Source organism: Ambystoma mexicanum, chromosome 12 (assembly GCF_040938575.1).
Source record: "Ambystoma mexicanum isolate Mex_15411 chromosome 12, UKY_AmexF1_1, whole genome shotgun sequence".
In the NCBI taxonomy this organism is placed as follows: domain Eukaryota; kingdom Metazoa; phylum Chordata; class Amphibia; order Caudata; family Ambystomatidae; genus Ambystoma; species Ambystoma mexicanum.
The window spans coordinates 444604269-444630276 of NC_090936.1; the positions used below are offsets into that span (position 1 = coordinate 444604269).

The 26008-nt window shown below is 43.9% G+C and overlaps 1 protein-coding gene across 8 annotated transcripts in view; it reads left to right on the forward strand.

Moving 5' to 3' along the window:
* CACNA1C (calcium voltage-gated channel subunit alpha1 C) overlaps positions 1 to 26008 on the forward strand; it is a 2322072-nt gene that overhangs the window by 1495431 nt on the left and 800633 nt on the right. The window lies entirely within an intron of this gene.

The following is a 26008-nucleotide window of genomic DNA, read 5'->3' on the forward strand; positions in this document are numbered from 1 at the left end:
AGTAAAAGAGCAGAAGGCTGCGTCAAGTTTGGCAAGACGTGAGGGAGGCCCACTATCAGGATTTCTGTCTTGTCATCATTAGGACAGAGCTTTTGTGTGGCAATCCGGGCTTGAATAATGTCATAGATTCTATTGATTTTCTGGAATCTTCATCATAGTTCCCTGAAAGGGGGGTGCGGATTTGGGTATCATCGGCGTAGTTGGTGTACCATATTCCCAGAGAGTTGAGATGGTCGAAGGGTGGTTTTGTATAGATAATGTATAATGTCGGGGAGACACAAGAACCTTTTGGGACACCACAGGGAACTTTCGTTGGGTTGGCAGCTCCTCTTCCAGCGTAGACAAAGGTTGTTTTATCTGCAAGGAATAAGGCAATCCATTTGCCAGCCTTAGGGGAAAGGTTGGTGCCTGTGGTAAAGGTGGCAGCAGAGTGTTTGGTGGTTGAACAGATTAAATGCTGCTGAAAGTTCTAGCAGTAGGACGAAGACTAGGTAGCCAGCATCACGAATATCGTCCAGTTGGTTTTTGAGGTTCAGGAGGGCAGATTCTGTGCCATGACCTGGACGGAAGCCTGATTGACATGGGCCGAGAATGTTGTGTTGTTCCAGGTAGGCTTGTTTCTGGATGTGGGCAGCACAGTCCAGAATTCTTAGTAGGAACGGGACAGTGGTGATGGGCTGGTATTTGGTGAGAATATTAGGATCAAGTGAGACTTTCTTGATGAGTAGGGAGATCCAATTTTCCTTGAGATTGGGAGGGGTCGAGCTGTTAGTGAACAAAGAGTTGACAAATGCAGTGATGATGGGAGCAAGGGCTTCCACACAGTTCTTGATAAGAGGACCTGGGCAGATGTCACCTTGGCAAAAAGCTTTAGACCCAGAATGAGATTGGAAATGTCAGATTTTATGATGGGAAGCAAGCTGAAGGTGGTGTCAGAGGATGAGGCAGGGAAAGACTGGGCCCAGTCTTTTGTGTCTTTGCAAGGATAGATGCTCGCTTCTATTCGATTTTTACTTGGAAGGTGGTACGCTTGTTCGTAAGGGCATTTTTTATATTTTGGCACCAGATGACATCTTTGGTGTAGTTAACAATTGGTGTGGGGGTGTGGTTCAAGCTCACATAGGATAGAGGAATGTTCTCGTGATTGAGAGTGGGCTTTAGAGATCCTGTTAGAAAGGGCAGTTGCTTTAGCTGTATTTCTTGGAGAAATTGAGGAAGCTAGCTTTGTTGGCTGCTGAGGATGAGTTTGCCAACTTGTTTCAATGGCCCGCTTCTTGGCTGACATGACTTGGAGACAAGGTGTAAACAAAGAGTTTAAATGCGTTGTTGGTTTGGCTCTGCGTGGGACGATGGCATCCATGGCTGATAGGATGGCATTATTGTGGGTGCTAGCCAAGTTTTTTGGATTAAAAGAAAGAGAAGCTCTTGCCAGGGTACGTTCCGCTGTGAGGACGAGGAGGAGTGGTTCTTTAGTGAGGGTACAGGGGCATCTTGCGATCGCAAGAGGTAAAGGAAGGGAATAAGCTGTCCGTGCAGAGATAATGGGCACAATGACATTGAAAGTGTGGTGGTCAGACAAAAGATTGGGGCTTATGGTTATATTGGTTGTGTTGCAGTTCAGGGCTGCAAGCCAGTCTATAGAACTTCCTAGTCGATGTGTTGGGCTAGATACACTTTGTATGAACCCGAGAGAGGCTATGGAGTTGGCAATTGAAAGGGTGTCTTTGTCAGAGGGGGTCATTGAGACCCAGATTTAGGTCTCCCTAGGGTCTAATACTGGTGCTGAGAAGCTGTGTAAGGTTGACATTAAATGATTTAGTCGTGCCGGGGGGTGGCGGGGTGTGGCAGTAGATAGCATGAATGGTGATGGTGGAGGTAGGTGATGGTGCTTGGTGCTAAGTAGTTCACACAGGGTGGAGCCGTGGTGGAGATGGTGTTAGGTTCATCGTGTCTTTATAGATAAGGGCAACTCCACCACCTTTAAGTAAAGGGTGGTCACAGCTGCGGCTACTATGGCCTGAGGGGACAGCATTAGCACGAACTGGGCCTGCTGCAGGGTGTAGCCATGTTTCAGTTACTGCTAAAATGTCCAGATTGTGGTTAGTGATAAGGTCCCTAAAATCCGTGGCATGAGCGATGATAGATCGTGCCCTGATGAGTGCGCATGAAAGTGGTTGGAGCGCAGGATATTTTTTTAAAAATATTTTGGGGGCTGCAGGCATCTGGGCACATGAGGAATAGGTGCTTGAGTGGAGAATGAGGATGCAGCTTTATTGTAATATGCAGAGGTGGTGCATGTACACAAGTGTAAAAGGCAGTAGTTTGTGGATGGAGGGAGGGAGCAAGGTATCAATGGTGTTGAGTTGAGGGAGGCAGGTCTTGAGGTTCTGTCATTGCCTGTGCATGGGAGGGAGATGGTGGTTGATAGCAGGCATGGAGTCTGTGTGCCAGCCTGGGTACTGGCCATGATGTGGGTTCTAGAGGTGCTAGTGGTGCTAGCCAGCATTGTGGTGTGTTGTAAGGGGGTGCTTGAATGCGCATGTGGCAGGAGGAGCTTGATGCAAGTATGGCATACAGCTGTATGTGTGATGGGTGGGAGAAATGGTGTGGGATGAATGTTGTTCTGAAGGTAGTAGTGGCTGGAGCAGGCATCCTTTGTTAAGTGGTGCGATGGGCTCACAAAAGCCCTCTTCCCTTGGACAGTGGGGGGAGAGAGGAGAGTTGCGAAGGGCTTATGCTGCAGAGTGCAGGTTGGAGGACTGGAGCCCGATGGCATAGTGTTGGGATTAAAGTTGTCTGCTGCTTATTTGTTTGGAAGGATGTAGGTTTGTGTAGGGGCAATAGATTGGGGTTGGTGACTGGTGGATGGGCAGGCCTAATTCCAGGAGGCGCCATGCCAGATGAGAGAGTAGCCGGCAGTAGTTGCTGAGGTCATAGTGTGATGGCAGGACAGCTTGATTTGCAGTGGTTGTCATTAGAGTGGGAACCGCGCAGGTCAGGATGCTGGCATGATCGTTCAGTTGAGACCCCAATGTCCTGGGGTGGCATGTGGATTTCAGAGCATGCCCAGCACGGGCCTGCAAGCGCTCGGGGTAGCGAAGGCGGCAATAAAGGACACAGAATGGGAAGATAATGGGGCAGGAGGGGGCAGAAGCCTTGGCATTCATGGATAGGTCCATGATGGGAGACTGCTGATCCTTACCAGGCCAATTAGGGATGAGACAAGCAGCAGTGTGAAGCGTTGTGGGGCAGTAGGCAGTAATAATTTAGCAAATAGCATAGCCAGGTATCACCCGAGGTGCCAGGTGCACCTTACCCTGTAAGATGGCTGGGTGACTTTCACTAGTCTTGGTACTCGATCCCATTGCAGTTGGGGTTCTGGGTGGCGTGAGGGTTATAGAGCGGTTCCCAGTCAATTGGTCGAAAAAAATTGGTCGACAGGACAATTGGTCGACACCATTTGGTCGAATGCCAAATGGTCGAATTTTTTTTTTTTTTTTTTTACACTTTTTTTTTTTTTTTTTGGGGGGGGGTCCCCCCCCCAACCCCCTTTTTTTTCTATTTTTTTTTTTTTCGACACACGAAAACCCACAAAACACATATATATATAAAAAAAAAAAAATTCGACCATTTGGCATTCGACCAAATGGTGTCGACCAAATGTCCTGTCGACCAGTTTGCTGTCGACCAATTGACTGGACACCTTATAGAGCGGGACGGAATCAGAAGCTCTGGCGTGCCGGCTATGGCCCATCATGGTCAGACAGTAGTCATAGCCCTTAGAGTGGGCCCTTGGAGGGCGGGCTGGCTTCATCCTGCTGGCTCCCTGATGCAGCATCCATGTGATGCTGGTGTGCCCAATCGGTTGCAAGCAGAGGCGGAGCACAGGCTGCTTGGTTCATGGACTGCAGGGCTGGGGCATTGGCGGCAATATTAAAGTGGAGCTGATGCACCAACAAAAATAAAAGTGGGCCCATCGGAGCTTTCCTTCAGATAGTTGGCCGACTTCAGAAGCTATGTAGTTGTTGGGGCTCTCTTCCGTCCTTGTTTTTTTCCCCATGGACATCCTCCAGATACCACTTTCCAGTTTTGACCAACCTGCAGGACTTCTTCTCTAGTCTCCTGATTCTTTGTCAATCTATTGCTCTCTCCCCCAACCTTCTCCAGAGAAAATGGGAGAAGGAATGTGCATGTGGCCAAGTGTCAAGGAGGTGTAACAGGTGTCAGTGAAAGGTCCCATCACACATGTAGGAATGACGAGGAGAAAATCAAGAGCAAACTTGTCCCTCTCTAGATCACAACTTTGGGCTAAAGAGAAGTTAGTTGCATAGGGAACGCTTTACAGAGCCTCTACCGAAGCATGTCTACGGCCAAGGGGTGGCCAAACACTCTGTGACACCCAAGTGGCAGCATCCTTCTTGGAAGAAAGTCTGGGCCCTGTGATCATTCTACTGATGGTGATTGGGAGAGGCAACTACAACAGCCTGACAAGCAACCTATAACCACAAAAACTAGATAATTGAACGGGAGAACTGGTTCTTCACTGCGAGACTTTGAGTGACACTGAGGAAAGACCCAGAGACATTTTAAACTATATTTTCAGAACTATTCAGAACGCATGGAGGCACTGCCATTCTCAAAACTGCTGTAGAACATATTTGCACCTGTTTGAAGTGGAAGGTATGGGACTGAGGGACTGGAGCAGGCTCCTGTGGGGGAAGGGTTAAACGAGTAAAATTATGATTATAGTATGTATTATCCCTATTAAATGTGGTTGTCTATCTTTGATTTAAATGTTGTGTGACCGACTTAAACCGGCAGCCAGAACCCTTGAATAAACCTGCAACCTAAATCAGAGCTTGCTTCTTCTTGTCTTAGTGTGCCATGTGAACTTGCTGAAAATCATCTCTGATCTTTAGGATCAGTGATACGATGCCATGGACAAAAACATTCTAAGTCCTGTGGCCCTCCAGCCTCACTATCCTATTTCTGTGGTAAGCGCAGATCTGCCAATTTATTGCAGTGGTGAAATGCAAGCCTCATAATTCAGATGACCTGCTCAAACCTGAATCTCCCTTTTCTGGAGGCACACTGTGGACAGCTTTAAATAATCTGCCTTTTGCTGCAGGAATATGCGTCACTCCGTGAAAGTTTCCTGGGAACAAAGGTTATTGTTATGGCTCTGACATTTTTTCCTCCAGTCCGCAGACAAAAAGTAGTCCCAATCCACCATGAGCATGTAACAGTTTTGCATCACAGACAGGGGCAGGACTGTGTGCACTCCCTGTCCCTTTGCCCATTAGAGATCGCAGTGCGGAAATGGAAGATTGTTCATAAAATCTCAGAGATTGCCATTTACTTGGATAGTTTCCACAATATGAGTATCAACTGTCTGTACCTGGGTTTGTCCCCTGATTGATATGTTTCCAACATAACAAAATTCCAAGTGGCTGCTATTGCCGTACTGGATGAGCTGGCAGCCAGTCTCCTAAGGAACACCTATGTAATCAATCAATAGAAGATGCTGTTTGTCTTTTCCCCACTTCAACTGGTCTACAGAATCTTGCAGTTATTCGGCAACACTTAAATTCACTCTCAAAATCGAATATATCAGGCATGTCTTGTCTGCTCTAGTTGTCCGATCTCCACAAACAACCTCATAACGCAAACTAAATTCTCCACCTGAGTTGTAGTTTGGTTTTATCATAGATAACACAAGAGTCTTAGGCGGCCATTGTCAGGTAATTTCAAGCTACTTTTAATTTACAGATACATGCTTCTGTGGTGGCTTTTGATCGGGGAGTTAGACAACTCTGGGCTCTCTGGTTATTGTGCACACCTATTATTTCACAGACGAGAGATGTTATTCAAAGACATACTCGTTTTTTTCTAAACATATTATAGAATGATTATATTAGCTGTTGAGGCATGGTTAGTCTTGTGCGTTACTCACGATCCATGCACACTTTACCTATGGTAACATGGCATCTGTGGCACTTCACCAACACTAATAGGACAGCTACAATACATGCCTTTTGCAGGTTTTAGTCCTTTGATACATCTTCTATAAGCAATGCTCAAAGTGGCTGGGAGGATGTGAGACACATATTTGCCGAAAGCTGTCAGTCTGATGCCATTTACTGATTTCATTTATTTCTCTTGTTTGGGATCCTCTTCTCATATGTAATAATGTGCAAGAGTAGGACATGAGTAAAGTAATATTATATTTATGGATAGTCTGATACTCCTACCCCAAGGACATCTGAAATTAACATCATCCTTCTGGCATTCCCTAAAATCATTGGCCATTTCCATCCTTTGGCTGGCTCATGAAAGGATCAGAGATGGAATTGCTGCTTCCACACATGTGGGGGACCGTAGACAGACTGTGTAGGCCCACTATTGACACTGGTGCACACACTCGAGTTTTTTTAACAACTTACAGATTGATTTCCAGTTGCACCATATAGTGTGCAAAGATTCCATGTGTTAAGGATAGGGCAGAGACTAAGACAATCTGAGTCACTGTGACGGTAAGCTGCATTCTTTAAAAAAATAATGGAACCACTTTGTATGTATTTTGGTTAAAAGTCAATTATATCCTTTTGACACAGGCTATCCCTCCAAAAAGATACCAAATGGTGTGTGAGACTGTCCTGTGACTGGAGGTTGGTCAGGGGGGCACAAGGTCAGTCGGCAACTAAGGGGGCATCACGTCCCTGGATCCTTAATTCGCCAAAGGTCAGCGTGCCACAAATGAATGGCTTATAGTTTTTAAAGTTCTCTTAATTCAGCAACATAACAGAGGTTCACTTAATTTGCCTGACTGGTTCTGGGTTTGTGGACTATGTGTCCGAAAGAAAGACCATCCTGGATCTGGTAACCTTAAGGACAAACTAGACTACAATTAGTGAACTTGTCCAACTTTCTTTTACTACCCCTTCAGAGCCACTGTAATTATATGTCTGAGCGACAGATCCAACAATCATCAACCTTCCCCCTGTAACATTTCTTTGTTATTTCAAGTTACACCTGGGACTATTTCCCCTCGGAAACAGACAACTGACGATTTCCGCACCACATTGGCTTTATTGCAGGTTTAACAGGGTTCCCGTTAAGAACACCTTTCTTTCTGTTTGCTAACATTTCTGTTCTGTTTTTAGGATGGAAGCCATACATGGATGTAAATCTCTAAGCTTCTCCCTCTTTCCTTCCTTTTGTTCCACTTTTTTCCACCATCATGGTGTTCTCAGCAACAACATTAGTCTTTTGTGCAACCAGGTATAAGAGGCGGTTTTGTTTTTCTGCCTGAATGAACTGTAAACACCTAAGAGCTCTTATTTCTGTGCACCTATAAAGAGATACTAAGCATTTGTTGGGTCATTTCAGAGTACAGCAACCTTTAGCTCTTTCACACCGACATGCATCCAGTCACTTACAGTTAAGGTACAGAATGCCACAAAGGCATAATCTGGACATGTTTAAACTGCACAGCCCATTCCTCAAAACAAATGAAAATGCATCCCATTTATATTTAAGTTATCTCCGTTGCATGCATTTCACATGCAGCCTCTTGGTTATGCCTCATGTGCCTTTTAAAATGCTCGTGGCAGCTCAAAGGTAAGTGTAAGATTGTAGGGAAATGATGCTCGCAACTGCATGCCAATTATATTTCCCTTTTTCCAAATGTTCCATATTGTGTCTCATTTCTTGCCACCTTTCAATTTCTGCTTTGCTCTGCCCATACTTTTATCATCTCACGCATCTACCTCATGCCTTGGTATACTCTCCCAAAACCTTTTGGAATCATTCCCCTCTGCCTGTCCTTCCTACCTGCCCTTCCTACCTGCCTTCACTTTGACCCCCCTCTAGCCTTTATTTATTCTTCGTACCCCTTGTGCGTGACATTGCTTCTAACTCTCTACATGACAGTCTGTTACCACCCATTGCCTTAAATTAATCTGCCTACTCTTTGTGCCTGACATTTCATCCTACCTCCTATACTTGGCAAGCTCTTATAATTGTCACATTCCAGACATTCCCTTCCTACCTCATTTGACTGACTTTCTTATTTTACATGCTCTTGCACCCACTCCCACTCCACCTTCCCACCTCTTGGGCTTGATTTCCACTTCCTTCTCCCTTATGACTTTGTGGTCTCTCCCTGCCTACATTCTGGAGTTCCTCTTCACATTCCTTATGCCATAATTTCCACTTCCGGGTCTCTGTGCTTCATTTGTTTTTCTTGTCCCTTATTGTAATTATTTCCTCTCCCTGCCATTGCCCTTGTGTGCGACCTTCGCTTCCCACCCTCTACCCAGTTTTCACACTACCTCTTACCAACTCTTCCTTAACAATTTTTCATTATTGCCTCTTTCTCTCACCTTACCTTGATTTCCATTCCACATTGGCATTCTGGTTTCTATCCAACACGTTGCCAAAATTCCATCTTCCACTGCAGTTTAATTCCTAATTGGCCCTCAGGCCCAAATTCATTTTACGTCTATATATGTCTGCATAGTAGAAAACAGCACCTTGAACAAAACTCGCCTTAAAGCAACAAAATAGTGGTATACCACAAATATAGTGACACATAGACACACTTTTGCTTTTTCCTCTTCATCCTTTTCCAAATTCCTTCAAGCATAGTACTAATCATATTGGATGAATTTTATTTTACTGGGTGTTTGAGATGACTGTAATAATATACTATTATCTCTTTCCCATCAATCACAACCTCCCAACTCAGTTTGTATCATAAACAGCAGTTAGAACAGTATGGGTCTTATTTCCTGATCATTTAATTACTTTAATGCTTCAAATAGGGTTTCTTTCTGTGAACATTACCATTAAAAGCAACAAAAACCAAATTAAGTGAAGCCACTAGATGATCTTCTCAGCAGAAAGCGTTACAAAAAGAAATGTTGTCTGCAAATATATAGGTTACATATGAGCTGAATAAAGGTAACAGTCTTACTCCTACGTCCATCCAATTTCCTCCATACTTGTGGGATATTCTGTCCTCCGGGAAGGCACCGAAGCACTTTTTGGTAGAATCAAAAAATATTAGTTCTTTTAAAAATTTTATGTGTGGCCAGCGCATGAGGCTTTAGTCCCGCCATAGCACCCAGCGTATATTGCCCTTCAGTCCTTCTAGGCGCACGTTCAGGATCGTACGCACTTAGCATTGCAGTTTTCTTTTCTTACCCCGCTTTTTGTCCATCAATTTGGCTTCCTCCCTCGGTACCACAGTCGTTTTCTTTTCCTCTGCCTATGCTGGAGCATAAGGGCTTCGCCTCATGTGTGTCCTGCAGCGTTCATTATGCTGGGGTGGACGCTCACAATCGTTGCCTCCAGTGTCTAGGCCCAGACCATCATTGGAGGGTGTGCTTCTACTGCAACTCTTTTGGTCCGCGCACTCAAAAGAAGGCTAGTCAAGTGGGAGGAGGTCTTCCACTGCACTCGTCTTGTCCACTTACAGGAAATCATTGAGGAAAAAAGAAACCGCACAGTGGGTTCCTTCCTTTTCAGAGCACCCTGGTTGGGTTATTCCTTCCTGGGGTCATCTGGTTCAGGGAGGAGTCGTACGGACTCTAGCATCATCAGCACTTGCCCTGAGGTGCCCTACTCAGGGGCCAAGCTGGATACAGGAGTTTCTTCTGAGGTTCCACCTATGGGGGCTAAGGTACCAGGGTCACTCACGAGGTTCCCCAGAAAGTGGCTAAGAAATCTACCAGCAAGGCTAAGGATCCCGGTCCCAGGAAAATTCCCCTCAAAGGTGCTAATCATTGTAGCGACTCGTCTGAGGGAGCAAAACGGACAGACTCTCGTCCAAAGTCTATTGGCTCTGCCGAGGATCCCTCAAAAAGTGCTAACAAACCATAAAAAGCTCCTAAAATAACAGCCATCCCACCATGGCCTCTGACTGATCTGTGACACATGTCCCCACAAAGCGTACGGCCCCACCAGTGTCAATTATGTTGCCCATTTTGTCTGCGCCTTCAGCTGCGTAAGGTACGGATGCCAGGCCCAAATCCTTGCTCTCTCCATCCTTTGGGAAGAATCGATATAGTCTGAAAATGGATGGAATTCAAGAATGCCCTTTCCACTGACAATCTCTCTTCCTCCTACTTCGGCACTGTTAGACTATGTGGACCTGTTGATGGGCGTACACTCTTGCAGCCAGTGTCAACAGTATCGTGGAGACATAATCCGTTTGATAGACTGGTTCCAACTCCACAGCCAAGGCCATCTTCCGAGGAGGCTTTTTTCTGCCATTTCCAAAAACTAATGCACTCAGGACCCCTTTAGGGAAGTTCTTCCCAAACCACTGGAATCTTCAAGACCAATAGAAGTACCGCCTCCTCCGTGGCCAATAGAATTTGCACCTCGTCCGCCTCCTCCTCCGGTAGAGCATCCTCCGGAGCCTAAGGAGCCCGAGCCTGTGTCTCATGCTCTGCGCTTGACCCTGGCTGCCGAAATTCCCACGAAAAGGGTGTGGTGGATGTGCATAGGATTGAGAAGGATCTGCTTTGTCAATCAGGGCTTTTCATGACAGGGTTGTGGATCTTATGTAGTATTTAGATAATCTGATTCCTGAACCTCCTACTCTAAAGGTGGGAATCTTGGCAGTTGCTTTTACTTGGAAGACACAGAAACAGTGATACCTTTTCCTTCAAAAGGATATTTTGTCTGAGGCCAGGAAAGTGTGGGAAAACCACACACAGCCCAAGACATTAACAAAAAGATAGACGCTCGATACAGGCTACACGCGTCTGAGGATATTCCCCTAACCACATGTATCCCCCGTCGTCTACGGTGGTGGAAGCAGCTACGCTCCATTCCAAGCCCTTGGCATCATCCTCCTCTGCATCAGAAGTCTTGTCAAAGGAGTATAAGAGTTTGGAGAGAAGTGGGGAAAAAGTCTTCGCAAATGCGGCCCTCCAGCTCCGTCAAGCAAATACCGAAGCAGTGCTGGCTGCAGCAAATTTAAAACTCTGGAAGTAGCTTTCGGAATTAGAACAGTTCATCCCCCAATACAAAACTTGACCATTTCAAGATCGGTTTATCTGACGCCAGATTTCCGGCTCTGGGCTTGTTGGAGGCTGCTGCACATCATATTGATGCTTCGGCACGCAGCCTTAAAATTGGTGTCGATGTCACAAGCCAGGTGTGGCTACAGGCAACCAAGTTCACGAAGGAGGTCCAAGAGAAAGTTCTGGATCTTCACTTCGAGGGTAAAGAACTCTTCCACAGCTCTACTAATGACGAGTTGGGAGAAAACAAGGCAAGTACTTTGATGGCAAAATCGCTGTCTGTCCTCACAAAACCTCCAGCTACAAAGTCCTCTTACCCCCAAAAATCAGACTTTCATTCCACATCCTTTTTGGGGTTTCGGAGTTTCAAGAATGAAAATCACGCTAGCCAGATCACTCCCCGAGCGGCCCTCGGCGCAAGCAGCAGGGAACGGGTGCTTGAGGATTTTTCTCTCATTCAGCACCCTGAACCTCAGGAACCAATACCTCCTCTTCAGATAACAATCCCAAATGATGGTTTGGACAGGTCCGACTAGACTCCGGTAGGGGATGCATCTCTTTACACCTCAGGGTCTGGCAGACCATCAGGAAGGACCCTTGGGTTCCGTAAGTGACCCGTTTGGTTCCGTCTTCCCCTCACCCAATTCCTCCATCCCGTCCTCTACAGGAGAGAGCATATCCCTCACTACATTCAGAGGTCCAGTAGCATCTGGAATTAAGGGTGCTAGAACATGTCCTTATGGAGGAAGAGGGCGAGTGCTTCTACTCACCCATCTTTACAGTGCCAAAATCCAATCAGGCTGGCCTGTGCACTATTTTAGACCTGTCAGAGTTCAATCTCCACATTCCCCAGGAAAGATTCAAAATGATCACACCCACACAAATCCACTCCTACCTTGTAAAGGATGATTGGCTTTGTGTTGTGGATCTTCAAGGTTGGGTACCTTCATATACCAATATGGCCTCAACACCACAAATACCTGTTTTTCAGTAGAGGGCAGGTATTTTCAGTACTGGTTCCTCCCTTTCTTAATGGGTTCCTGCATCTTAGCCCTTCCTCTAGCAAGGTTAAAGATGAGACATACACAGATGATGCTCAGACAATAGTGGTCTCAAGCGACAGACCCAGACTCTCAGTTGATTCGGGTGTCCCCAGAGATGACTCCTGACCTCCACTGGTGGTCGAACATTGCCAACCTTTCGGAGGGGACCTCCTTTTTGTAACCGTCTCCTCATTCGACAATGGAATCTTCCCTGCTCGGCTGGCAGGTGACGCCAGCTCATCTGGAGGTGTTCAATCTGTGGTCTTCCTTGGACAGAGAACATCACATCAACTACCTCGAATTACTTGCAGTTTTTGCTAGCCTTAAATACTTTCCAGTATCTCCAGCAAAATAGTTTGAATCGGGACAGACAACTCAGTTGCAATGTTCTATGTGAACTAGCAAGGGGGGACCAAGACTTTGCCTCTGGTGGACCTTTTCCTATAGTTATGGGAATGGGGCGGTACAGAAAGGAATTTGACTGCAGGTGGTGCATATTACTGGGCATGAGACCACAGCGGATAATTACCTCAGTTGCTGTTCTACTGCAAACCATGAGTAGAAGTTAAATGATCAAGTTCTCGCCCAACTCCATGGACAGAAACCAGCTGAACACTGCTGCCAGGCCGCACAGGGGATATGGCCGCCATTGTGATCACAGCACATGACATCTGTTATTTGATAGAAAATGGGGCTAGTATCTGTTCTTGAGATGTGAGGGTAAGGTAGGTTTGTGACTAAGAAGTCATTCCTGGATGAACAGGCCAATTATTGTTAGAGAATGCCTCTGTCTTCCCATAGGATTTTGAAGGCTGCAGTACTATCTCCTAAATATATAACTTTTAAGTTGCTGAGCTAATAAGTCAGACCCTTCCCTTGAGCCCTCCAACTAACACCTCAACTTTTATCTTACTTGGATCTTTGATCCCCTCACTGAGCATTCTAGCCTCCATTGTTTCTGGGAGATCAATACTGTTCAATCGTACATCCACGGGAACAGGGGGACTCCCTATGTTCACACTGCACTCACACCCCCTTGTTGTATAGATAGAATCTTTTGACCTTCAAAGTAAAATGGGTTAAGATTAGGCTCAGCGGGGAACTGAATGTGTCTATGTTTCTGTAAAAGTCTTCAACAACCTACATCTTAAATTAATGTGACCAGGATTGTGTGCATAGCCGTATCTGTAGTGTTCTTTAAAGTATTGTATTGTATAACTGATACTGGCCAATACTTGGTATTCCCTATGTTTCTGCGGCCCAGTGGCATTGAGGAAATATAGAATCTTCCAGTGTTTTTGAAGTCTGAGAAGCTGAATCTCTGGTCTGCAAATTATGTCACTGGCTCTGATATTTTGGGTAGCGAGAACTACTTATATTGAAGAGTGTCCACGCTCAAAGAACAATCCAAATAGTCTGGAAGAATCTGCAGTGGAATGGGGAAGTACAAAGTGATCTGACATTTGGCATTGCTCCTTGTTGCCTAGATTCTTGATGAAAAAAAAACAGTTCTTTGTAGATATGAGATACTGGAGACACATTTTAACAAGTTCAAGAGTCATCAGTGGGGCCTTAAAATCTCCCTTGCTCACAGCTCAGGGTTGCCCAGGAGCTACTAGAAAGCCTTGACACAGGGATTAAGGAGTAGAGGTATTCAAAGTGCCTAGCATCCACGACCTTAGAAATGGATGGCCCTCTGGTTCTTCCTTCGAATCCAAAGGTGCAGGATTATAGTCCATCCCTTTTTGACTTAATCCAGCCCTCCTAATGTCACCAGGAGTCAAAGGGTAATGATCCCTTGTGTCACAGGGATCCCAAGAACTGGCTTCAGTCACTGGAATCGTCAGTCAGTGTGGTGTGCTCCCTTGCTGTTCAGGTATTTAATGCAGTCAGAATTAGAAAAAAGCAATCTGAAGAGCAACTCTTTATCAAGCATACAAAGTTATAGGTGCACATTTTGCTAATCAGGATTTATCGACAATATCATCAGTAACAACAATGTATCATTTAATTTGCATGTTATACACAAATTGCATTTTACACAAAAATTCTTTCCCGTGCCTATATATTTGTTGCTCACAACTACGTGTATGTAGTGAATACAACTTACAGTCATAATGTAGATCGACACATGTTTTAAATGATCATCATTTTGTTCATATACTATCCATGCCATGTGTCATTCTTCACTGGCAGCAATCATTTGAGAGACATGAAGCACTGGCTACACATCTTCATTCTACAATAATCACAAAAAACGGACAAACAGCACATTGGGCAGGGTGCATGGCTAAATCGGATGCTTGGAACTTGGACTCTGTACACGTATACAAGCTCTCATTGGGAGAACCATGAGAGTTGCGCGTTCCTGCTTGTCACAGCCATTCTCCCCCATCCCTAACTCATGAAGCCCATTTCTCTCTGACCATCTGCCCGCCAATGGTGCAGATGCTGTCGGCTATTTTTAATTGCAAAAATGAAATAGAAAACTTACCAGAAGTCACGCCATAATCCCCCAAAATCTGTTTTTTTGTGTTGATGACATCACTGTCATTAAAACAGAAAACTGACGCCAGGGAGTCATTGCAGTGACTTCTGACAAGTTTTCTGTTTCATTACCTTAAAACGCCTTAAGTGGCAAGGACGAGGTATCTCGTCATTGGGATTACCTCCCTGTTGCCAAGGACGAGATAGCTCGTTCTTGGTACTTAAGCGGTTAATGAAGGAGAAAACGTTAGAAGGCATTGAATGGCGAAATACCAAATCGCCAAAAAAGGCCTTGGCACTGTGGGGGAAAACCCATGGCAGTTTTTTTCAAAAGATCCTTCAGCACTCGCTCTTACATGGCAAATGCTAATGGTATTATTACCTGATGGTTGGGCTCGTCCTCTTGCGAAAGTCAACACCAGACCCCCCCTTCAGGGACCCTGGCTTCACTCGGCCCATAAACGTGGGCAGCGGACCATTAATGACAGGGTCATGAAACCGTCAGGTTTTCACATCTCATTAAAAAAATGTTTCAAAGATAATCACAATGTATCCTTTTAGTATAAGGGTGCATTCCCATACACTCAAGGTGATAGCTATCACTTATTCATTATAAAAAAGCATTGGCAAAGCCAACAGTTATTATTTTTATGTCTACATGGAATCCACATTTTCCAGGCACTGCTATAATCACTACCTGGCCATGAGATGGTAAAAGCTAGCAAAGGAAGCTGGTGCCTGGGCCTATCATGGCAGGGCTTGCCAACTGCCTAGCTAATGCTGCAACAAAAGCCAAAACAGTTGGCTTTGACAATGCATGTCAGGCATTCAGTGTGAGGAACAGATGCAAGGACACACATAACACTAATACACCAAGTGGCTGAAGGCATGAGATGGTAAAAGCTAGTCGTCAGGCCGAGTACGATAGTTCATTTCACACCCTTACTGTTCATGGCCTGTAAGAATGTAATTGTATTTTCCCTTGTTCCCTCCCTTGCCTCGAAGTGCTTTGAAACGCATTGTGTATAGGCGCTATATAAATAAACTATCATATCATTAAGAAGTCTTCTCATAAAGCACAGAGCTGAATTCAAAGATATCCCAGGATGGTGTGTTTTAGTCAGGGCGGTGCCGGTAGTGTGTGGGAGAGCCATAGGGACTAGCATGGCCATGGGTAGTGAATGGGTGGGTAAATAACTAAACATCCACAGGCTGTGCCTTATCTTCAGTTTTGGCTTATAAGTAGCACTTTCAGAGCCGCCTAGTAGCCACAACTAAATATTGTGCTTATTACTGTGCATTACCGCTATATGTTTATATTTACATGAATATTTACATTTTGAACAGGGCTTGTTGTACCTTACACATATTTTATTAGGGCATTGTTGGTTGTTTACAAAATTCTGTAACCTTCTGTTAGTTTTCTTACAGGGCCTCCCTTCACTAGTTTCTGTTGTGGTGGTATATGTTGTTAGTTTAGTAATATTTGTTCATATGAGCACTACAATGGCAATGTGATATGAGAGTATAATTTTCCTAATATTACGGGTGTCACCCATGAACAAGTTGAAGACATCATTCTTAAATGTATTTTATTATGTAGCCTCCTGAAAAAATGCATGTTGCCACATGTTACTCTTAAGGGTGATTGCTGATTCACTTATTATAATTATCTCCCCATGTGATTTAATTTGTTCCCCATGTGATTTAATTTTGTGCCATTTCCCCTATATTTCCTTCATGTTGGTCTCTTGGTAGCCCATCTTCCCCTTTCTGTGTCACAGCCATCATAGCTGATTTTTGCCAATGGGACTCAGCCTGTCAAACCTCTGTAATGATACAGAAAGTGAAATTGGCATCAACATTTGTGTGGTATTACTATCACCACACCACAGGGTCTAGTTCACACACCCCATATATATCTTCTGACAATTGATGTGGTAATAATGACACTTCAGTGCAATGTTTCAGTGTCTCGTGTGATCCACACCATATTCCTGACTGCTAATTTATAAGTGAATTTGCCATAATGAATATGGATTCATGTCAGTTAAGTTGATCACAAATAGACCGCTATTTGTGACAGAGCTCAACATTTGCACTTGCCAGTGGCTAGTGATAATTGACTCTTGGCGATTAAGAAATGGTGTGCTGTGTGTTTGTGTAGTATTGAGGTGGCGAGCAGCTTTTTATGGCTTGCTACTAACTTGCAACTTGTGATTGTTACGCCAGATTGTGAAACAAAAAAAATGGCTACCAGGTTGAAGGAATTCATCCACATTTTGTTCGATATTTCAGTATGTGATCACTTCCACCTCTGAATTCTTGATTATCTGGTTATTCTACATTCTTAATAGCATGCTTACAGACATGGTGGTTATGTATCTTGTGACATCGAAAATTGTTCATCATTTTCATTTAGACCATCACATATTGTATCCATAATAAGCACCCAATATAGTGCCCTGTTTGGAAGCTCTGAAACACATTGGCCAATCTTCGTGATAGCAAAAGCTTTTCAATTAATGGCCATTTTAGATACTTATCGCTATGGTTTTTTAACAAACAATGTTGTACTATTGGTGGGAGGATTTGCCATTCCTTATTCGGAATCTATTTTCCCGATCTGGTGGACATGTTTCTGGTAGTCGGCTCAACATGCAGTAGGTGGCAGTGGGAAGCATTGCAAAATATTACATATGTTTAGTTACAGCGTGACAAAGATCTCCTCTTTACGTTAACTAACTCCACTTTAAAAGTCATGGGCGATTCTGTATATTGGCATGATATTCAATTCCTGAATGAAAATGACCCCATTTCTGTAGCAATCGTATAATTTGACCAGTACTACTTTCCTTTGTGTCTTTGTATGTTTTTACCTAGTTTTGCTAAATATTCATAATTTTTTTAAAGGCATAGAGAGGTTTCTCTTCATGTGTGTACTGTGCCAGATGAGATGCCAGTTCTTCCTCAACAGCCTTTTTACTGTATTACTAGCTGGATTAAAAGTTGTAGGTCATCTGATTCTCTTTTCCTGTAGGCTTCGTTCTTGAGTAGTTGATAAAAATTGATCAATCATTGTTTTTAGTTTGTTTTGCTGTAGTATTGACAATGTTATGGGATATTTTGTTTCACTAGGTCTACGCGTCAAAAGGTTTGTCTCTCTTTTTTAGTCTCTGAGACTGAAACAATTGCCTCACATCCTTAGGAATTGTCAATCCAGGAACAGGATTTTGGTTCTTAATACAATTCATGGCGACTTAATATGTTAACATTAAGCAAGTAACCATATATTCAATTCTAAAAGCTAATCTTCTGTGCCCTCCAAGAGCAGGAACAATGTTTCTTCAACATACTCTTATCTTATATTGTAATTGTTTATTTAATTCGCGTTTAATACCTAGAGGTGTCTAAGTGCGGGCCCAGGGAGCGAACCTGTGTTGCTCTGCATTGTCTTGCTTCCAAGGCAAGTGCGTTGCCCCTGACCTTTCCTCCCAAAAACTTGTTTTCTGAAATGTTAAAGAGAAATGCCTGTGCCCGGCCCCTCCAAACTGGTAATTTTGGGGTAAATTCATGAAATGGTTCAAGCGACATAAAGAAAACAAAAAAAATGTTTTTTGACAACTCCTGTTCATTTTCGGATAGAGAAAAAGGTGCTTATATTGAATATTGAATGCGCATAAACTGCTGGATGAATTTGCACCAAATAAGATACATGTTGGCGCTAAAGCTTTGCCAGTATTGAAAAGCTGTTTTTTCCTCCATTTGAGCAATATCTGCAACAATATTGAGGGAACCTGAAAAAGAAAATGGCTCAAAGTGATATTTGGATGAGCAAAGGGGGTGGTTTTACATCAGAGTAGAGGTGGAGAGCGGGAAAGAGAATGTGTTGGTTAGAGGTGGGCTGCGAAGCCCATTTGTGCCAGAAGGTGTTTGTCTTATGGAGGGAATTTTGTGTGAACCCTGCAGAAATGTCATAAGATGTAATCGGAAAACAAAAACATGTCACACGAACCAGGGAGTTTAAAGGGGTAATAATAGAGGGTGAGGGATTATTTACAGGATTTACACAGGGCTGGTGGAGGCCTAGAACAGAGAAAGTTGCAGTGGGGATGGGAAAGACTTTTCATTTGTGAAGTGTTTTCCTATTCCCGCGGTAATCATAAAATTATTTGTTACCGCGTGAATGATTACCAGTGATGGGTACTGTGGGAATGGAGAGCAGCTTGGTGGTGACTGTGGGACTACATCAGAAATTAAAGGAGAGTGGGAAAAGGGGGGGCATGGCCCACTGCCCAAGGCCATTGCCAGTGGAATCTGGTTAGTTAGTAGGCAGTGGAGGGATTGGCTTTGGTCATAAGCCGAGACCACTGGCGATGGGCCACTGTCTTTTTTTAAATTAATTGGAGCAAGTACACAAGGGGAGAATTTCCTCATGAATTGGGGCAACATTAACAGTGGCCACAGCCTTCAGCCCTAGCTAAATCCAAAGGCCATGGGCGTTGTGCTGGCTAGTTACCAGGCAGCGGATGGGCCTCGACTGTAGGCCGGGGCCACTGGCCATGACCGAAGGCCATAGCCACTTGGCTTCCATCTTCATTGGGGCAACATGGAATGCAGCCAGAGCCAAAGGCGGTTGCCACTGGTCATGTCCCAGTGGGCCTCTGAGAATATATACCAGAACAAAATCCTTGAAATTCAGTGAAAAAACTTTAGTTAAGACAAGAGTTAAGAGGATCTGATTTATTGCAATGTAAATCCATGAAATGAGGCGTGTGTGGGAAGTGACGACCACCTTAACTCGGGGTGCACCCCAGTTGTTCAGCCCAGGAGCGCATGTATAAAATCACAGCGGGGATCAACAATGATATCACAAATTACATCATGGTACCAGTGCAGTGCAATGCATACAGCCTGGCCAGGCAAAGTCAAGTCCAGCTGTGATTACCGAATCCTTGTTCATTTAATGGTGGTATGTCCAAGGGACAGCACCCCTGTGACATATTTAGCCTTATGGAAAGGCGTTATCACAGCGAAGCTTATTGCATAGAATAAAAGGCTTCATTTGGAAACTGTCCCTTGGTCACACTGCCAATAAATGAAGGAATTGGCCATCACAGCTGGAATTTACTTTGATCTCTGGAGAGTGTGGGCAGCAGAGCGTTTGGAGGAAGATGTTTATTTTTTCTTGATTAGGTGAAAACATTATGCTAATCAATGTACATTTAATCTGGGCATAAATTACCATTTAGAAACTTAAATCCATAAAATAGTTTCTTCTTAGGGTTATATACGTGAGCTCTTTCAATAACTTGTTTGTGGATGCATCAAAGTTTTTTGTTTGTTCCAGGGCCTGGAATATAATTTTGTTTTGTGGGATGCAGAGGCGCTCCACATCAAATGTCACTGTGCTCTTCTTTCTGGATTACATGGCTGGCCTTCAAGCATGTTGATCATGTGTGTGCAGTCTCTCACAAGTGTAGGTATGGTACTGACAAATGCCTACAAAAAGAGGTCTACACAATTTGACCAAGATTCAGAAACGAATCCAATACCAGGCACTGCATAACTGGCTGGTTAGTCAATCACATTTCTTTGAATTTTCGGAAGGATATAAATTGCCAGAATCTTATTGACAAGGACATCTGTTTCCTTATTGCTGATCCATCCTTGTTCCATTGCATCAGTAACTATTGGTTCCCCATCTGTGTCCATTCTTTTATTGGGTATTACTTAGCTGAAATGCAAGTTTTCCTTCATGTTTGATTGTTTCTAGGATCGCTATTCCTCTACTTTGTCTTGTCCACTACTTTCATTGGCATAGACTCAAGCCCAGCTAAATTCCCCAGAACTTTACTTTCACGAATAGCCATATTATTCTTCACAGTTGGCAATGTGTTCTCTTTCTCATCTGTGCGCCTCCAAATCTATTTTACAAATGTTATCCATCCTTAACTAATGCTAGAAGGTATACATTTGAAAATATTTGTTTATGATTGAGAGAGTGTTAATCCTGGTACGGCTTCATTGGAATCAAGACTTTGGGGGAGGGGATTAACAATACCGTAAGACATCCTGACTGTGGTTTTCAGGTTTGCGTCCAAACAAGCTAGCAGAGAACCTCCCTTGTATTAGATGCAGATTTAAAAGATTTCACTAATTGATTAATGTCTGTCCCTTCAGTCAGCCCAATCATGACTTTTCAAAGGCTTTTCACATAAACTGGACTCTGCTTCCCTTAGCAGAACCATGTCCCTTATGCATAGTGCAGGTTCAGGCTAGTTTTTTAAGTACAAAGTGCTTTTTATTACCTATTTGCCAAAGACATGGCTTCTGGTGGGCTAAGTGGCTTCTCCTACTGGAAGAGTCTAACTTTTCTCCAGGCCCAAAGAAATAATCCCAAAGCCTCTGCGTCATACATTTTGCCAGCCACTAAGCCAAACATCCTGATAGTGGCATGCCCCTCTGACCCTTCTTAGAATTCTTCTAGGGGTGCTCTTAGAGGAGGATTGAGACAGGTGACATCATACTAACATATTCCTTAAAATTGTGGGCAATAAAATGGTGGCACTAATACAAGGAGAAGGAATCCTCCTTTGGCACAAAATGGCTGCATTGCATGATTGGCTTGATTTTCCAAATTCATTCATTATGCCAATGGGAATTTGGAAGAACTTTTACTCCTTTTGTACAACTGCCAAGATTATTCACAACATATGTCAACCTCCACCACATGACTACCTGTGTGTCTCACATTCATCTACCCAATGGTCTGTGATGTTGATGGCACCATGGAAAGGGAATGGCCAAATACCACACATCTCAACCTCTTAGTAGAGAATGCAAAAACTAAACCCACCTGTGAATGTTCAGAACTAAGCCCTACCGCTGCATCAAGGGGGGGTGCCCAGGCCATCTGCCCCAGATACTACTTCAAGATCCAATCATTAGGCCATATATGTAACCCCTCAAGTGCTAAGGGCGGTATGTTCATCCTAAATTTCCCTTTGGCAATCATTGTAGGCTCTGCCCACTTCCGTGGTTAAGGACCATCTCCCTCAAATATAATGGATGAGTTCACTAATCAGTCTATCTGGGGTTGTACTGTTGCATATTGGGTTCTGCCAGTGCCATGTGATCAGGTTCAGCTACTTGCTTGCAGTATGGCACCATGCATCACCACTCATTACTAGGCAATGCTTCAACTCTTGATGAGGTTCTTTTCTGCCATAAGCATCAGTGACATCCTTACAAAGTGCAAGACAGGGCATAGACTATGGAGTATATGATTAATATCGCTTCTGAATGGTGCACAAATTCCATACATACCAGATGAGGGGCTTCTATTTCTCCTTCTTTAACACTTAGTATGAAAGGCTGAACTGGTTTCTGGTGTCAATAGGGTACTCCAGAGGTCACCACCAAGGACTATCTCGCTCCTGTAGGAGAGAGGCCCTCTATCTCTCATTGTAAAGAAGAATGACTAAGTATTGGCAATGCCCTCACCTCTCGTTTATCATTTCTTTCAACAAGACAGGATCATTGGCTTTCTGAGTGGAAGTTCAAAAGTTGCCATTGAGCAGGTTTTAAAATGTAAATCTGAGGATCCACTTGTACCCCTACTTAGATGACTGTCTGTTTCCCAGACACACTTTGAGCCACCTGAACAAAGTTCACAAAACCCATTTTGAGTTGGACCTTGGTGAGCCAAGTCAGGTCCGGACTGGCCACCTTTCAGAATGTGGCCCAATTTCTTCTTGCACTCAGAGGTGCTCCTGGCTAGGTTGTAAATGGTGAAGTTCAATTGAACTACGTACCGAACCTTAGAATGTTTTCCGAGGGAATACTGTTTTCAGATGGAGTAGGTACTGATAAGAAACACCATTACGTAGGTTGAAAAGGATGAATTGTAACACTATTTGGTCCCTGACTCCAAGACACAAAATCAAAATCTGCAATGATTTCCTTAGCTGCGAAACCTGATACATGGGGTTACTTATCATCCTTCCCGAACTCAAAGTTCTCCTCACCATGGATTCTTTAGACTGTAGAAGGGAGCCACATTGCGTTGCCTGCCAAACCATTGTACACTAATGGGCAGGCTTCTTCATATCAAGTTATAAGAACTGAAAGTCATTGTCCTGGTGCTGAAGATCTGCCCCCCACCATCAATTCTGGAAAAGCGTGTCTGATATACCCAGACAACACGTTAGAATATTCTAGGAGAGCAAGCATTCATTCAATAGTTCCTTGCAATTTGGCTGTAGTGATTTGATCCTGGTCTCTTGGGAGGAAAATATTCTTTGGGGATCCACATGATGGGCAACTATAATTTGCATGAGAACAGATTGGATATCTGGTTCAGGTCACATCATGATCTGAACAAGTGTTCTTTCCACCTGAATATGGCAGATATGATCTTCTGCAGTGGGAGGCAGTGGTCATCATGAGATGGGTACACTTCACAGAATCAGTCAAGTGTCTGATGTATGCCTCTTGGATGTGGAGACATGCATCGGTAGGAGATGGTAAATTAAATTATTTGTCTGTGGATTCATTCTTCATCCTTCATCCTGTCTAGAGTAGGCTGTTGATTCTAAAGAAGTTGTTACTGCAAGATTATATTAATTGGTCAATCCTGGCCCAGCAATGTACAATAATTGATCTTGGTGACCCTGGAAAAGTGAGCACTTCTTTCGGCCTATAGGGAACCTATCTCCCTGAAGTATGGTCAGATACTCGACACCTACCCTTAATTAACGTGAGTGCTTGCCTCTTGAATGGCTGCATTACAAGAATTTAGGCTTCTTGCATAAAATATATAGAATATTTAAGCTGCTTGGGGCAAATTCCCTACAAAACAGTGTTTAAGTAAATAGCTCCAGTCTTTTAAGTGGGCAAAATAACTTTGGGTTATGTTGCCTTTGGTATGCCTATGTAGCAGGTTATGTTGGTCCCACTGTTAATTGCTTCACCATTCTATATCTCCTACAAACCATTGTCTGTGTTTGTGAATGGAAGGGTGAGTGATAGGAGTTTGTCATTTGAGGGCAGATATTGCCAGAAATGTTATCTGATCATGGCACTGGCATCTGTCACAGCATCTTTTGTGCACTGGTGTAGCATTAATGAGTGCCGGGAGTGGGTAGTAAAGGAGAAATGTATTCAAGTCATGCAGGGTATTTCATGCAACTCGATTTATGAGTGATGGGTATATCCTAGATCACTGGAATAGTGTGAAGTGCTGTGTGTGATGACCAGAGATTGTATATGGTCATCATGCTAAATTCATCTTGCTTCATCTTCTTCATCGAGAAGTAGCGCTAGATAATGTCAAGCACTAATACAATGCATGTAATATCAAAGTTGAAGTCATGAGGCGATAGCTCATGCTTTTAGTTATCATGATTGGTCTCCTGTATTCAGTTGAGGAGGTAGTGTCCATTAGTGATGGATGTCATTAGCAACACTTGTTCTGAGTGATGTGGTCTAGTGTGTGTGGCGGTGGTTGTTCAGGTGTTTAGAGATGCTGCAGTTAGAAGTAACCCTCTAATTGTCCCCTTTACCAAGTTATGCATTCTGTTTCTCCCCATGGCTACTCAGTTCTTCATGTTGTGTATTTATCGTTCAATAATTACTCATTAGTAAAACGCCAGTGAGGTTCATTCTTGAGAGAAATTGTCCTTAGACACTTTTATGACCTTTCTCATTTATTTTCTCTAATCGGGCAACCCCATAGAGCTCTGGATTTGAAAGTTATTGTTTGTGTTTTTACACAGAAGCCTTTTGAACCCAAGACATGCAAGGATGTGTACTTTGTCGTGATTGGCCTGGCTCACAGTTGTTTTTGGTGAGGAAACATATGATTTTCTCCCCATCTTGACTGATTTTCCTTTAAAACAGGAAATGTGTGTAAGAATGTTCTTACCCAGTTACTCTACTTTGTTCCAGCAGCCCATTCAGAGTATCTGGGGCCAGCATGGAGTCCGTGGAACTTTGGGCCAGTTTTGCTGGAAAGGGCATAGAGGCCAGTGTGGTGCACATGTTAGCGGGTTCCATCAGGCTGCCACGTTGTGCTATGACCCTCATTGCAGCTGTGCTAAGTATAGTTTGCCCCAAGTGTCGGTTGAAAGACCCCATTGGGTTGGGCTTAATTAGGCAGCGAACACAGGGATTGGTTCACATTTTCCAACGTATCTGCTGACTTTTGTTCCAAGATGGATGTGCTGGTGAAATATTGTGTGAAAATCGCTGTTTCAGTATGACTATGATCTAGCGCGTATCCTTGTCCCACTATCGTTTGTCAAATATTGTATAGGCAGCTGATGATGGAAAAGAGGTAGGGGGCAACTCTTTCGCTCTTCAGTGTAATGCCATCTTAGTGCTGGTGGGTTCCAGATTTCCCTGCCTCAGACTCCTGTCTGACTCCAGACCTTTCCAGGGTGCTTTTCCTTCCATGAGGCTTTATTACCTATCTATTACCTATTTGGAGGGTATTTTCAGTTGACATGCCTTCCTTTGTGTGTCATCTCAAGCGGTCAGGGCGGCTTCAGGAAAGTACTATCCCTTTTTTCGCATCGTGGTAAGTGGGGAAACCAGAGTGTCTAGACTTTGGCACTACCGGTTGACCGTAAACAGTCAGGCCAGTTGGTGGGCCCTCAGTGTTTCCCTTTACGGAAAAGGTTATATTTGTTCTTTGATAACGTTTTTGTTTCCTTTATTGGCTGTTGCCCTGTCAAAGAAGGGGCTGCTGCCTCTCTCGCTCATTGGATTGACTCATGTATGATTGACAGCGACTGGATTCAAGGTCTCCTACTTTCTGGAATCCAGGCTCATACTGTTTTGGACAAGGCACCGTCAGTGGCGTCCCAGTTAACATTAGCTATAAAGACTGCACTATCCTAAATCAAACGTTAGTTGGTTACAGAGATAATGGGCTAATGGATCAGCCATGCTGAATAACATCTTTGGCTAAATTAGTGCTGGACTCGCAAGTCTAACATATTTGGAAATCATGTGTGGCATAGAACTGAAGTTGATGAGTTAGGAGAGTAAGTACACGCTACTCTCCATGTGGGTCTGTTGCTCCTGGCCCTTCGTCCCCTTCAGTCAAGCAACCTATCCTCCTTAGCCAGTTTTCCAACCTTAACATGCATCTGTGTGAGATGATGAAATGTGATGGGTGTTGTATGTGTGTGATGTGGGATGGGTGGTGTGTTTCATATAGTAGGGGCCATACATCTGCCTGTGCTTCCTCTTTTGCTGAAGGGTCAGTTCATTTGCTCAACTACTTCCTAATGAGCTTGTATGTCTCAGTTGTATGGGCTACAAGACTGAGGGCCTCATTACATGGATGGCGGTGGACCAAGGTGCTATTAGCACCTTGGTCCATGCCGATAAAATACCGGCACCGCCTTGGTGGAAAGGGGAATTACCGCCCTA